This window comes from Temnothorax americanus, unplaced genomic scaffold, assembly GCF_048541705.1.
Source record: "Temnothorax americanus isolate GAGA-0224 unplaced genomic scaffold, ASM4854170v1 Scaffold7, whole genome shotgun sequence".
Classification (NCBI taxonomy): domain Eukaryota; kingdom Metazoa; phylum Arthropoda; class Insecta; order Hymenoptera; family Formicidae; genus Temnothorax; species Temnothorax americanus.
Genome location: NW_027509792.1, coordinates 5,810,776 through 5,827,300, shown reverse-complemented (window position 1 = coordinate 5,827,300; position 16,525 = coordinate 5,810,776). Strand labels below are relative to the sequence as shown.

The 16,525-nt window shown below is 47.4% G+C and overlaps 1 protein-coding gene and 1 long non-coding RNA gene across 5 annotated transcripts in view; one reads left to right on the top strand and one right to left on the bottom strand.

Moving 5' to 3' along the window:
- The window catches only part of LOC143906068 (uncharacterized), a 193,815-nt gene that overhangs the window by 76,869 nt on the left and 100,421 nt on the right, over positions 1-16,525 (top strand). The gene's annotated exons all lie outside the window — the stretch shown is intronic.
- Optix (optix) overlaps positions 1-16,525 on the bottom strand; it is a 47,652-nt gene that overhangs the window by 29,423 nt on the left and 1,704 nt on the right. The gene's annotated exons all lie outside the window — the stretch shown is intronic.

The window sequence follows — 16,525 nt, the reverse complement described above, 5'->3', positions numbered from 1 at the left end:
AAGTTAATAAGCGACGACACCGCACAGCGGCGCGTTGGTATGATTAACCGTTGTTATCCGCGCGAGATGTGTGTACTTTGGAGCAAATGGAAACTCGACGGGTGTTATTAAGACATTGATCGTCGGAACGATTATAGCTACCTAACTTTCACACGTACTCTCGACAGCCCGCGGCGAGCGAGCGCGACGCGACGCCGCGACCGCGATGAGCGAATTAGGTGCCTTAAAGAGCGCTGATTGCCTCACCGTGAGATCGATGCGAGATTTTCTAAGACCATTACTGCAGCGCGCGGTGTACATCACGGCACGGCGTCGGAGGCTTTGTTTTTGTGAGGGCAAGCAAGATGAATGACGAGAGGATTAATCGCCCCGACCGAGGCGGGGACGGCAGAAACCGCCGCGGCTCTAAAACCGTAAGCGTTGCCTCGCGAGCATGTAACCGGTAATCGGTTGCGCACGTAGTTAAGTAATTTATGCGTCATGCAATCACGGATCTGCTATACGGATTGAGTACGGCGGCGGTGAAAAAAAAAAAAAAAAAAATGCGGAGCTTGATCTACGAGATTTACTGCCTCTCGTGCTCGGTTTGATGCTGAAGAGATGAAAGCTCTCTCTCGCTCTCTCTTTCTCTTTCTCTCTCGACGAACACAACAGAAGCGAGTGGGCACTCTGCTAGCCTCGAAAACTATTTTCTCGTTATATGTAGAACAGAAGAACGTGTCCACATCCCAATCGCGTTAAAATTTAAATAAAATGTATCGACAAGTTCTCTGGGGATGATCCATAGTCAATTAAAAAAAAAATTAAATTACGGAAAGGACTTGGTGAACTCTGAATTGAAGGTAATGGCGAGTTGGGGACGTGAGGTGTAGACAATACGAGAGACTTCATATGCATATATATCCGTCCCTGAACGGGGATCAGCTGGTGACTTTACCTACCTAACGATCGGAAACGATCTCGCGGCTCTTATGACTCGACTCGACGGCTGGTTGGTGTGCGCGGTGCAAAGACCCGGCATACTTTGTAACCTCATATACCGTGGCTAATTGACACGCGAGGCGTAGGGTATCGCGTCGTGCAGGCGACGATAATCTGGGAAACACTCACAGTCCCCGCATTATACTTTATAATGGTGCCGGTGGTCGGGCGAAAAAAAAAAACTCGAATGAGGAATCGACGCCGACATTCAATTTTCTTGCTGGATTGATGGCGCGGTCGACGAGGAGGAAGTGAGAGACGAAGGCACCGCGGAGGGAGGCGAGGGAGAGACGCCGCGCCGTCGACCGGCGGAAAAAGTCGTCCTGGTGGGTTGTAACCACCTCCTCCCTCGGAACTCTTTTATGCCACGCGCGCTGAACGATCGGCTCTTAATGAAGACGTATTATGTTGTTGTCGAGGACGTATCATTTAATGCACAAGCTGTTAATTCGCTATTTCGTAACCCGTTTTGTCGTATGCTACACTCCGAGCATTTTTTATTCCAATAATGTGCGCGCGTGATCGCGAATGAATTGTTTTTGCACTTGCAGAAGTCGCGGTTACGACCAGTGTCAATGTTAAACGTACAATAATATACGCGAAAGAATTATCGCGTTACGCAGAGTCGCACGCTGAATTATCGAATCATCGTGTATTACCGAGTAATATTTTTGTCTCCCTCGCGATTGTCGTGGACGGAATTCCCATTTCGGGAATTTCTTCGCGCGTCATTCGTCACGTTGGCGATAACGCGGTTTCTCGTAAAAATTCTTAAATCGTGTTCGGAGTTCGGGAAACAACTGTCATGAGTTATATCACGCGAGCGTCAAGATTTTCAGAGTTGATACGTCGCTTTTAGCAGATGGGAGAGAGAGAGAGAGAGAAAGAGAGAGCAAGAGAGAGCGAGAAGTCCCCAAGGCGGGACGAATGAGATATGTGGTAGGCGGGAAAAAAACAAAGCGCTCTTGGAGGACCACCGTGGAATCGAGTGTTACTTGTCTTCGCCGCCGCATCGAGCGTCCCCGCGGGCGCACTTGGAGCCGGCCGAGGGGGGGCGAAACGGTCAAATCGATACAGTGTTTTGTTTTAAGTGACGCTAAAAGGGTCTGACGAGACAAAACATCGGGGACACCCCCGTCGCGTCGACGGTGAAATTTCCGTGGCGCGCCATCTTGCCGTTTGCCCGCTATCTCCGCGGGGTGTTTGCGCTTAGACAAATTGCATTGAACCCTCGTTTCTTGCGTCAGCGGAAACGCAACACTAAACGTAAACGCGTGTTTCCCGAAAGAGACAATTATGACTGCGATTATCGTTCGAGAATTTGTATTAGATTAATGAAATTAATGAAATTAATGAAATTTACGTGGAATTTTGCAAACATACGAGAACGAGCCCGTGACAGGCGATATAAAAGACCAATTAAAATCAACAGCATTTATGTAACGGCTACAATTTTCACGAAGGAAAGAAAAAAAACCGAGTCGCAACCACGCTTGAACGTCGTACAATATTTTCCAAACGAGCGGCCGTCATTTGGAAAACACAAAGTACCAACAGCGGTCTCTCTGTTAATAAATATGCGCGGTTTTGCGAAGCGCTCACCGCGGATACTCGTACGGCGCGTCACTCCGGCGCGCCGCTCCGCGTTTCCTCCCCGGGCAACCGAGCGGACGCATTACATCGTTGATAAGTTTTTTCAATTCGCGAACGTTAAAAAACAAACGCGTTGCCTTCGGTGCCGGTTGGTCGCGCGCGCGGTCGATCAAAGCGCCGGCATTGTGACGAGAAACACGAATTCCTGGTCTGGAAACGAGTGTTTTAACAACGCCAACTCCCCCTCTGTCTCCCTGCACCCCACCGTCCGTGTCGCTCACCCCCCTCGGTGCCCGGGCACGGCTCTCAAAATCTATTTTCATCGGCGGACAGATGTAACTTCGCTCTCTCGTGGCAGCGACGCGTACATCGATCGTCAGATGTCTCTCGCCCACCTCCCCTGCATACGCTCTCTCTTCAATCTGCAGTCAATTGTTTCCAGCTAAACTGTTTGCCTTTCAGTCGGCACCCTTTTGCCGCGCAGCACCGTCTATTTGCCCCGTTAAATGCGGCGCGCTTTCGAGACGCACCGAATTTTCGACGCGAGATGTCGAGACGTCGGTCGTGCCGTCGGTAGAGACTTAGAGACGTGGCGGTGGAGGGGGTGGAAAGGGTGGCGAAGAAGCCCCACTCAGCTCGGGCACGATGTAACGATCCGATTATTGATATCGCGATTAGGTATCGGATAGTAGAAACGCTTAGTTTCCGGCGCAGCATCCGCGTGACTGAATAACGACAGTCTATATTTCATGTAATATTACCATTTGTAGGAGAGCAACGTGGACCGTTTGCAATACGGGTAGACGTAATATTCTCAATCAGCAAGATGATTCGTCTCTCTAATATTAAAAAGCCGCCTATCCTTTCGGCCTCGGCCGTCGCCAAGACGATTAGGTTGTCGCGCGGGATTCGATTACGACCGGATCTCGTTCCGGCGAGTTTACTTTTATTTTTGCGCCATCGAGTACGCGCCTCTCTCTCTCTTTCTCTCTCTCTCTCTCTCTCTCTCTCTCTCTCTCTCTTTGGTCGCAATCACGGACACGATGAAATTAAGACGCCACCGCGTCTTATAGGTTTTCAATTCGAAAACAATTAATCACCACCGCCTCCCGCGCGCCCGTGCCTTATCCGGTAACGGCTTAATTATAAAACAATCATACTCGGTCGGGGTACCGGTACGCGTAAAAGGCGATCGAGCGCCCTCCGTGGAATATGTGCTAAATCATCTGCAGGTCGTTTGTTAGCAGGTATCGGGCCCTTTTTCCCGGTATAACTACCCGCCGTGAGTGCACAAAATGAGAGACGATACCTTCGACGATACACCGGTAATCTGCCCTCGTCTTTCTTCCGAACCATTTCAACGATCCTATAAAGTCACCAGACGTGTTTTTCTAAGTGAATAAATCGCGAGAATTTTATCGATTTTTGATTGTTATAGGATTTTTTATCTTAAATACATATAATACATGTCATAAAGAATTTCATAGCAGCGATAGTTCTGGATTAATATCGTTTGCTGCTACAATTATTTTAGATATCTAAAGTCCGTTATAAGATATCGAGATTAGAACGTGTGTCATAGATGCAGAATTATTTCAGGCTTTATTGCTGCTCTCTGTTCTCGTGAAAGCGATTTATTTTATATTCTCGTACAATGACTCTTTCAATCGGCTTAAAAAGTGGCGATCCTGCACGAAAGTGAACGAAAGGCGGGACGCAGTTTGTCGGGGAGCATCGAAAAATATCGGCCGACCGGCCGATCCGGCGATGCGTTCTTCCCAAAGGTGGCCCGATGATCAGGACGATCGATATCTCCTGTCAATCTCCTCCTTTCATTTCTTTTACCCCAAAAACCTCCTCCCTCCCCCGTTCGTCGCGCCCGCTTCGTCGTGGCTTCATTCATGCTCGAGGAATTCCTTCTGTTTACGAGTTCCCGAAGATCGCGGGCCTCCCTGGCCGCTAACCGTCTCGTGGTCAGATTGTCAGTCGCTTAATTAACCGTGAAACGAGCGTGGGGTAGCCGGACACCATAGACGGGACCGCAGGATGGTAGGACATTCGATACACCCTCCGAACTCTCGCGCATAAGTAAGAGCAACCTTGCTGGAAGAACGTTGGGCGAGAGAGATAGAGAGGCGGAATAAAAGAGAATGAGTGAGAGTGAAGCAGGGGGGGGGGTCGTTGGTTCTCTATGAAGTAGTCCTTGGAAAACATGGTAGGTAGATACGTACCTGGCTTTAACTATGTAACCGGACACCCCGATCGCAGGCCGATGGAATTCTATATCGCACAGGTGGTAGTGGCTACGCACGAAAGTGCCTCCAGTGACAAAACGAATGTTCTCCTATCTTACCGCTGGAACGAATCACGCGGGAACGACATACTTCTGCGCGCGTACCGGAACATTGTTCGATTAATTATTTCTAGAACCAGATATCCATCCCTCCCGGCAAAGGAAACACTCGATTTATATGTGCGTTAATTTAAGATCTCTATCTCGCGTATTACTAATACGTATCGATGGTTTATCCAGTTAAAATGTTATATGTTCGGTATAAAACTGAACGAAGTAATTAACTGGTATCGGTCACGTTTAACCAGTGCAATTATCTCTTCGACGTCGCGAGATATCCCTTGAAAGTTACGAGTGGTAATTCACGAACGGTCACTAAAAATCCGCATTGCGCAAGAATAGCGGTTATATCAACGACTATTAATTGAACCGTAATTCCATTTGATGCATATCGACAATTCGCGCATTCGATTTGTGCATTTTGCGTTACGCGCGCTCGTCGTAGCGGCGCCGATCCTCAAGTGCGTTTATTAGATTATTAAGGATCGAGCAGGTGGCGCGTAAAGGAGACGAATCGTGGCGCGAATCAGGCTCGCGTAGATCAATCTCGGATGTTGAAGTCTGCGGGTGATAAATCTCGCGGAGGTCGATTCGTGCGCGCGCGCGCGCGCGCACGCGTGTATCTCGATATCGTTAATTATCCGTCAGGGCCGCGTTGTTACGGGACGCGTGTAATGAGCGGTGTCAGGTGATCGAGGCTTCGTTTGAGAGCGTATCGGTTGGCGCCGAGGTCACGCCAGCGTGAGCCATCTTCGCGCGTCGACACCTTCCTGAGAACGCGCATCGCGAGCATTGTAATCACCGCGTGTGATGTATCGCGCTACATTAGACGTCCGCCGACGGTATCGTGCATGGTTCTTTTTCTCGTGGTCCATGCCGCGAGCATGTACCGAGGGTACTCTAGATCGACAGCCGACAGTGAAATATGCGCGACGGCCGAGATGAAATTTTCACGACAGACTCGATTTCGTCTCGCACGCAAAACGCATTCTCATTCGCGTTATCGAGTTTCTTTTTCGCACAGCGACACAATGAATCTTTATTGTCGTTGCGCGATTGAAACTCGATCGAACGGACGTTACTCTTGCGGGATTTTAATTCGGAGTTTAATTAGATCGGAAACGTTTGATGCGAGTCTGATCTCGATTCAGATCAAATCTAACGGTAGCACGCGTAATAATAGCCAACATATCGTTGTGAGTGAAACTGCAGACGCGGCGCGATGTTTAGCGCCTGCGAATCGGGAAGACACGCAACCGCGCATTAACTCGGCACCGCGAGAAGGAAAGGGCGCTCACGATGGCATCTCATCGCTATATTTCATTGCCGGGTCCGGGAACAAAGCGTGGCGAGAAGGGTATCGGTTACCTCATGAGCCCCTATGAAAAGAGTACTCCACGAGTACTCTTTTCAACGCCTTCAACAATCCCTCCTCCCTGACGGAAACCCCCTTTTCTTTCTTTTCTCTCTCTCTCTTTCTCTCGCATCCTCGGCCGCACCACCTCCTTCTCGTTCCTCTCTCTTTCCTCCTGAGTTCCTCGCCCCGGCAGTCCGCCTTGGCGCGATCCTTCTTTTCAGCGCGCATAATACGCTCCTTTAGCCCCCTAATGAGCGGCAATTACTGTGTCTCTACGACTAACGATCAGTGACGATCGATGATCCCTCTCTCGCGCGGAGGGCCCCCGCGTGCACGCCCTCCGTGAACCGGCGACCATTTGTTCGGGAACGAAACAAAGCCGGGCCGGTAACGCGAGATAACACTTCGTCGGTGGAGGGATCGATGAAGTTGCAGCGCAGCACCTCTCTCTCTCTCCTCCTCCTCCCTCCCTCCCGCCCCCGTCCCTCTTTCTCTCTGCTCGCACGCGTGTTCCATGCGTGGAAAGTCGTTCCTGTGCGTTCGTTGAAGAGGCGCTCCAAGCCAACAGAATATTAATGAAATGACGATTGATGCTAGCTAACCTCTATGTGTCTGCAATTACTCGTTAAATAGGAGGATGATTATTAGTAGGTAAGTCTTAAGACGTCTGACACTTAACGGCTGTACTTATTGGTACTCGTGGTATACGGACAGTGGGCTGGCTTCGACCGAACACGTCGTACGAGTGTACTATCAAGTTTTATAAATATGGCATGATCCATGAGAAAAACGGCTCTTTGTATCGCACATCTGTCCGCGTGACATAGAATATTTCTACTCGATCTTATTGTTCTATCCAATCCTCTCATTAAAAGACAACGTGTACGCTTCGTCGTGTTGTAATTCACGATCGTTAGGCCGAGGAATTGCGACGCCGAGAACATATTGCTACACCCGACCGTAATTATGGCAAACTCATTTTGCCAGCCGAAGCATGAATGAGCATTCTCGATGAATGATCTCGCATTTACACGTTCAAGGCTGATCGAATTGTACCAACGAGACAATGGCTGGTTTCCGATTCATCCGAATGCAAATAATAATAATGTTTTGTTCGAATTCGAAATTCGCTTTCGTTCGTATACTGTCCGATCAGCCACGCGAGCGTGATAAATCTCGATCGCTGGTCCAGAATTACAGCGCTCGCGTTTACGAGAGCATCGATCGATCGTGTGTCCCCCCTCGCCTCCCGAACGTTCAGATTAACAGCCGTGGTGAAACGACAAAAATCTCGCGACGAAAACAAAATTTCATCGGAAATCGGGCGAATCCGACGATTCTATTCGCGTATAATGTTATTTTCGTGTTTCCGTCGAATGATCGTATTCCTGAAATATAGATCTGCGTCACGTGAGCGGGCGTGATGAGAACGCCGCGTGTCACGCCGTTGCCAATCTCGCTCTCGTTGGAACCGGACAAAAGATCGGTCGGCAACCGGGAGCCTTGACTGCCGAGTCGTGGCGAGGATACGGGGATCGGGCACACCAAAACGTAGGTGTGTCTGTGCGAACTGCGGAGAGACGTGCCGGACGCACGTCACCGGACGATTCCACGTACAAATCGATATCATCGTACAAATTAGTAGCTTGCGGTCCAATATCTCGCCCTAATATTTCGCCCCTAACTCCCCCGTCGGGCCACGTACACACACATTTCCGTGGCGAGTAGGTGCCCCCCTTTCTCCGCACTCGCACGTTCCGGGGGAACCCCCACGGCGACGGCGTGAAAACAGGCATCCGCACGCTGCCGGGTCCACTGACGGGCTCGTGAAACAAAAAGCGATCCCGGCGGAAACAAGTGACAGCTGGCCCGCGCACGTCAATTACCTATTTGTAACCTTTCGCCCCTTGCCATTTCGTTTTCCTAGGAGCCGCGTCTTGCGAGCGCGTCTAATTATTTGCCGATGGACAGCCCGGGCGAGGCTGGTTCCTTTGAGAACTCGTCAGACTTCGGGACGGAAACGTTCGTCGCAGGCGAGCCTTTATTAGCGAAATATAGATTAGTCGTGCCGCGCATTAAAGCGGATTGATAACAACTTAAATAACTAACGCCGAATTGAACGCGCGGCATTTTAAATCTGCGCGTGCCGCTAAACACGTTACGAGTATATAAGCGTGACGTCTATTATGCATATCCCCGTCCTTCGAATTAATCAGCGTCGAGTTTTAGACCTGCGGTCTTCGCTCCGTGCGCGCGCGAGAACTCGGAGTGTACGCCGAGCAATTTTACCGAGCACTTAATTACGCCCCGACACTCTCCGTGTCCTTATTAAATCCGCGTTTCCTCTCCCCCCGTCCCCTCCTCTTCCTTCACCTCGCGCTTTTCTGCGATCGCATTCGCGAGATCGCGAACGCGGAATGCCCCGGTGCCGTCGCGCCCGGCCGCCAGCCGCCATCAATCACGTTACCTCGTAACAACCCCTTGACAAAAAGCTGCCACGCGAATTGCGCGCGGCCACCCCGAGGGGCGATACGTGGTAGTAATACCCGAGTTCTTTTTCATCGCTTCCTGAATATCGCTCAGAATGTCGAAATACGGAATCATTAGTAACCGCCGATCCTGTGCCGCGATTCCGCTCGCCGCGCCGCCGTCTCGCTCCTCGGCACCATTCCTCCTCGAGCCCCGGCCCCGCTCTCTGCCCCAGCAATCTATCACGAAGGGCTCGTGCGAGCAGGTGTCATGGCAGTCTGGCCGCTAATGATCCTGGACATCCAACGTGGAATTAATCATTGCCTTTGTCTCTACTGCTTTTTGCCCGCTACGCGGCCCGCTTGCCGCGGCTTTTTGGCGGTTCTCTCTCGACGAATCGCGTGCTCGCCGCTCTTCGGTCATTATCGTCGTTAATTCGCCAATGCTCCTCGGCTCCGACGCTTCTCAATGACGAACGTTGCTTTTCGGGAGGATCGTCATCGATTCGATCGCTAACGACACCCACAGAGCGACCGCGCCGTCAGGATAATTAATTGATTACACGAAATCATTTTTTAACGTTCGTCCGCCCCCGTAACGCGGCTCGCACTCTGACGCGTGTTAATTCTTTGATACGTTCCGTATCCACTCCGCGTCGAATCGTGGTAATATTAAATTTATGCGTAACGTAACTTCGAAACTGACAGCGACCTAATAGACAGTGTTGGTGGCCTTAATGTTCCCCGTCCGAGATCCAAAGGTTAAGTTGATTTAATAAGAGTCTCGAATGGCGGAGGCAGCATTATTTATAGGTTCGCCTTTTGCCGCAGCGACCACGGGAAGTCGAACGGTCCGCGAGAGGCGACCGCGCGCGCTTGTGTGCGTGGGGGGATTACAATTTTTCTCTCCCGCAAAAATATTCCGCGCTGCAATTTTCTCACGCCGCGCCGGCGCTTCCCGAAACGGGAGTTCCGCCTGATTCGTCGTCGTACATCTGTCGTCCATCTGCGGGCGGACATTCCCGAAGACCCGCGCGGCCGCGGGACATTTTTCGCGGTGGAAGATTGCGCAACGCGATGACATCCGCGTCTTCCTCCATATTCCTTTCTCGTTTAAGGTCATCAAGATAACGGCGGTACCGTCACTGAGTGACACTTGACCGTGACTCGAAGAAGAAGGTACCGGAAGGCATGTAGTAATGATTCGAAAGGACGTGCATCTCGCATACTGGGGAGACTTCACGCGACCATAAATCCTGCCGCCATCTTTTCTGGACGCTGATTTAAGTTTTATGCAAAAATCCTCGCTCTTCCTCCAGGTGCCTATAAGAAATTATTTCCCGAGGCGACACGTTGTTTAACCAAACATAAATTCCCATGATAGAACGAATGGATAAATCTTTACGGTAATATTTTCTTTCTCTCTCTCTCTCTCTCTCTCTCTCTCTCTTTCTCTCTCTAGAGAGAGAGAGAGATGCATACTTAATTTTCCGAGCTCTCTGAAAGAAGGATATGCGTAGATGTAAATAATATTTTATTTTAAAAGCGAATCGTGCAAGCAGCAAGAGAAAGCGAATAATGATGTGATTCATGGCATCGCATCGCTCTACAGAGTAGAAATCTTGTTAAACAAAAGAACGCGCGTGTATGGAAGCGTATCCCTTCCACCGTTCGTAGTCATTCGAATAAAAAAGAACAAAAAAAAAAGAGCGCAGTCGGGGTCTCGCCGTTCACAAAGGAAGGAAGTAACCGGCATCGCGAATCCTGATGGAAGAGTACAGGTTGGGGTTGGGGTGGAGGGAGGGAGTGATAGTGGTGTAGCGACGGGAGGTGGCAACGCAGACGGGATTCTGCGTGGAAACGCAAACAGCGCGGGTCTCTAATACACCGGGGACTTTATCAAAATCTGATAACTTCAGAGGCGAAGGCAACGGCGAAAGAGAAGAGCCGGGAACACGCTCGAGCTAAGCCACCCCCGAAAAGCCGGCAACGCGGAGGGTTGCCGAGGTGGTTATATTCCTTCGTTCTCCCCTCTCGTACCCCGTCTGGCCGTAGACGCCCCTTAGGAAGCCTCGAGTTTCGCGCTCAGGCTGCGCTCCGAGTTCCCTTGGACGTAACGCGAACCGGTACGTTTGTATTCGTGCGAGGATTTCTGCGCGTATAATACGAATTCCCGATTTCGAACGTGTTTACAAGTTCCTGCGTAAATCCCCGCGTTTACATAATTAATAGCAACGCGGTTCTACCGCGAATGTACCGAAATGGATAACGAGATTTGCAACGTGAGCCTGATAAAGGATAGCTGAACAATTGAAAGAGTCACACTTCCAAGACGTTGACGCGAAAACGCATCCTTCAAACGGCGATTATTCCTCAATCAGCGTCAGTTGGGTAATTGATTGTACCGGATGTGCCGCTGTCTCCTCCGACCTCTACCTTCACTATCCGTGTTTTACCGCAAAACGCGACGAACGTGCTCACCCCGCCGCGCCGGGTGGAGCGGCACCAGCGGGAACGTACCCGTTCCATTCTCTCTCTCTCTCTTTCTCTCTCTCTTTCTCTCTCTTTTTCTCTCTCTCGTCCCCGTAATATATAGCTCTTACATACACCCACACACGAATACTTTCACACACGTAATCGTGCCGGCCTGGCATCCACACAGACGCCCGAGTAGCTACGTGCGAGCGCGGAGATTGCTCCGGGGCTTTCGGGGTTGAGCATATTGAATAACTCGCTCGCTGGACCGCGAAAATATACCGCGAGGCTGGCAGTATGCGGATCGACGTTTCTGAAAGGACCTTCCAGGATCCTCGGGGCGGGCACCGTATCCTGTCTACGTGCCTGCCTAACCCACCCCAGGTCAGGACGACGACAACGACGACAACGACGACGATGACGACAAATACGCGGCATAGTAGATTCGCCCAGGTTTTACCCTCATGTGTCAGAACTGAAAATGCACCACGGAGGGAATTTCGTTATGACGGGAGCTGCTACGTTCTTCGCGGGCGCCGACACGTGACGAAAATGAAACATTTGGGACGCGCATCTTGAGGACGCCCTTGCATCTCGCTCTCTCGCCCCGACACGCGGCACAAATGACTTGGATGGTAATAATCCCGAAAGCGCGTCTAAATTGCCGATTACTTTGACGTAAATTGACGTAAGGTAAAACGCTGATGAAACGATCGGAAATATTTTATATATACCAATTTTTGTTTTGCCATATATGCCAATTGAAATATAAAAACGGCATGAAAATTGCTTTGAAATTTTTAGTATGGAATGTACTTATTTACTGGGATTTTACAGTCTGATCGTTGGCGGATTTTATCAATCGGGAATTAAGCTCTTTACAATGCGCGCAGGATGCCTTCCTCTCGTCGATGTTGTTCAGAATTCATAATTCGCGAATAAAAAGGGAATTGCCTAAAAGAGTGGAAAGTACGGCTGATAGATGGAAAAATGATAAAAAAGCCACTATTTTTTTGTGGATTACATTATTCAGCGTTTCGGAACTAACAACGATTGTAACAAACTGCGTTATCCAGTGATGCAAAATATCTCTTATGAATTTTTTAATGGTATGCTTTTTTTCCGCGTCGCGGCTAATGAACGCTACCTGTACTCGGTGACCGAGTTATTAAATATTGGAAGCACGTAACAAAAAGGGCAAAAAGCCATTTTCGATATAAATATGAATTGGACGCGGAGAAAAATTACGGGGAAAAGTCCTCCATATAATGCCGGATATAATTGAATAAAGCGTATAAATTTGTCGAAAAATTATCCAAAATAAAAATTATCACAGTTCGGTTTTCGCGCGTCTGCGCGCGGACACGGTATTAATTCTGCATAATAGAAATATTATAAATAAATAATTATGCTATATTTGCGTAATTACCTATTTTTACGATATTTCTCCATGATATGGTTAGTAATTAGTAATTGTAAATACGGTATTGTCCGCGGTAACAAATAATGGTATAAATGCGAACCAAGAATAATGCGACGTTTCGAGCAAAGTGACACCAGTGTTATATAACAACGATAATCTCCATTTCTCAAATATTGCGAAACAATGGCATATTCCGCGCATATAGGCGGATTCCGCGTCGAATTCCGCACGCAGGTCGATGTTTCTGAAAGGAGATGCGAGATCCTCGAAAGGCTTTCTATCTCCCTATGTCTATCTAGATGTACACAACCGAGGACTCTCCGTCCCGAGATTCGATGGATTACGTGCAGGAAAATGTGGCTCGGGGCCAGACGCGGAATGTCATTACGTCGGGTAACGATAGGTACGTCGCAGCCATTGTTGGATAGCTTCAGTGGAATATAGAAGCCGCGAGATCGTGAGACTGACATAAGCGATTTTTTCCTTTTTTTCTTATTTTTGAACCGCTTTGTATTGTTTAAGTAACGACGGTAGAATAGCACGCTGAATATTGCCGTCACGTAAAGTTCAGCTTCCTTGAGCAAAACGCCTTTTGCTTCGTTGTTCTATAACGATACTTAATAATTTTCTGAGTATTCGAACATCGTTCCTTTGGTTGATCGAATCAAATTAACATCCCTATGACGTTTTCAAGAAAATTGCTGTTTACATTTCGTGTAATCGCTTGATTGTACACGTAAATGTTCTGGGAAATTATTTCACAAATTTGCGTAAAATAACGTTGCCTTTCGATCACGCTATGTATATATGTGTGAAATATGCGTATAGCAGCATTTCTAGCGACGCGATTCATCATCACGCACAAAGAAATTCTGGCACAGTTTTCATTCGATCTTATCGCGTTGCATAATTTGAAAGAATTATGCAATATTATGTTCCGCTTAATAAATCTTGTGTTACGTTTATTTTCTCGCGACGGCAAAGCAACAACCGAACACGAGAACACGATCTGTTTTACCGTCAATGACGCAACATGCGGCTCTATACGGTGATTATGTGGCAGAGTTATATAAACATTTTTCTTGTATTTTTTATGAACGCGTGATCACCGTACGACAGTTTAGAGACAATACGTACACGCTCTAAACGTATAATCTTACCCGCTGCGCGAGCTCATCAAGATCAATTAGAGCAGTATGGTCGAGCCATCGTCGTCCGTTAACGATATATCAATTACAGCGTTAGACGTAGATAATGACTATTAATGACTTCATTCAGAGCGCAATAATTATACGATATATGTCCGTACGCATGGGGACAGATCTAGGTCGGCGCTATTTTCCACGGGAGAATGGCAGTTTTATCATGCTTGGGTTATATATGTATATCGAAACATTCATCCTGATTTACGATTGAAATAACGCACCAGCGCGAAATGAATTAGCACTTTAATCCGCCAGAATGTTGCGTGTCACTTGCAGGACCGTGCTCCGTTATCGATATGATGGGCCTCGATGCGTACTTAACGCGTCAAACGCGATTCTTCACTGCTTTTCAGCAGTCGAAGGATACAAATTGATTCTTGTGTAACAAAAAAGTATCAAGAGTGGTGGCTTTAATTATTTTTAGTTATGGATATATCGAGAATTGTAAATCATTTCGTTCGTTACATATATATCTAAATGCTTTTTGCATATTACGTCGATTCTTAATTCGCCATATAGAAAGGCACAGGTGTTTTGCTTCTTTGACATAAAAGCCATCTAATCAACTTTCAGCGTCATTTATAGATGGTACATTAGATAAATACCTTTTTCCCGAGGTAGAATCAAAGGTGGGATGTGCGTTCGGTAACGTCGCGCATGCAAGGTCGCGTGTTCGAGATGTGGAAAGTTGCCCGGGATTCCCGGGGAAGCATGGCAATGGCGAAAATGTTCGGGTAGGTCTACCCAGAACTCATAAATCACACTGGGAGTAACATCCGGTTCGCGCGTCGAGACCACTCGAGGTTTCCTAACGAGAGGGAAGGAAGAGGAGCAAGCTCATGGCATAGAAAACCCACCTCGAGTTTCCCTTTTATAGGCAAATAATGGCGGCGTTGGGCGATAAATAGCCGAACAATACGGCCGGCAGACCGTTACCTGCCCGCGACGGAGCCGCTCGTGTCGAATCGAATTGAAATGACAGGTGGTAATTCCCAACGAAAACTCTACTTCCGTTTTTCTTTCCGTCTGCACTTTGTCGATGATCCCCTAATAACGACCCAGCCGTGATTCGACGGTGAAGGAATTCATTCCTTTCATAACCCTTATATTATTCGGACGCATCATTTTTCCTTTTTTTGTGACATTAACGACATTTTGTAACACGATCCGTCGAACGTTAAATGTCCTCATTAAACATCATCTTTCATCATAGAATTGAAATCGATCGCAGAATCGAAGAAAAAATACCCGAATAGAAAATAAATCAGAATATAGCCAGATTTTTAAGAGGTCAATAACCAAATTCCTGACCAGTTGTTGGCCAGAGTTACTCGCTACATTTTGGTTTATTTCTACTCCGGTATTTAGATTAGAACAGATATTACTATGTACACAATATATTAGCATAGTAACGGTCACATAAATTGTTTCACATGAGATGGTTACTTTTTTTTACAAGCTCTATTCATTTTTGCCATAAATGACAATATATAACAAGTTTGTTTCTCTCATCTCGAGACTTATTTTAGAAATATAATTAATCAAAGAATACGGTATTCGATAACGAGAGACAAAAAATATATATACATATATATCCATGATATCCCCTTCATTTTTCTGGATAAAGACGGAGAGAGCAAGAATCTGAGACAGAGATTCAAATGCTATTTTAAAGCTATCCTGGACTTCGAGTATATCACTGTATAGAGGGATAGAAAGAGAGAGGGGGAGGAGAAGAGAGAAAACGCGAGCGAGAGCGCTATGTCAAAACACAATTTGAAAGACGTAATTCGAAAATCGTCGTTCGCCCGACGGCAGCGACCCTCCGTCGGACGTCAAAATGAAATTATGCGACCCTCCACAACGGGGACCTTGGGGCAGGCACAAAGGCTCGTTTGCCGAGGACACAGTACAACAATCTGTCTAAAGGGACCTAAACCACTAATCGTTTCGCGATTAACTTCCATTAAACGCTACTTAATGAACAAAACTTTCCTTCTATGTCGTGACCAACCGCAGACGCTCTTCAAGATGTTCTTTATATGTGTGAATCAAATTCTTCGTTTTCATCTTACGGTATTCTGTTGATCTTAGTATTCTGTTCGAGTGACATTTTGCAAAACATTGCTGATCGCTTCGATAAGAAGAATTACGATAATCGACAAATTGTTTTTACCAGTCTAACGTAATCAATTATTAGTATTATATAATTCTAGAAGTATTGTGTTGCGAAACGAATGGTGTGTAGAGTACACAAACGATTTTCCGGCAAATTATATTCGAAACATGTCTCCCATATGGGTTCGTTGTTTAGCCACGTGTTAATGAAATGGAGGATATGTCCTTTCTTTCAGAAGATTTTTGAAGTTCATATTTTTTAAAGATTAACTGCAACCGATGGTCTTTGTTCGTATTATTCAAGAATTCACACGTGCATATCTTTAACATTAAATGGTTATCATATATCGCCGTAATGATTATCTAGCACTTTCGGTATCGTGAACTCAATAATTTACGCTGTTATATTAATGAATCGGCGCTCTCGTAAGAGTATACGCGCGTATGTACAAGCATTCGCGAGAACTGTTTGTTGATTTAGTGGGTATTTAACGACATTGAAGGAGATTTCAAAGTGCGCGAATATCAGACATTGAGCAGCGTATACGAAAT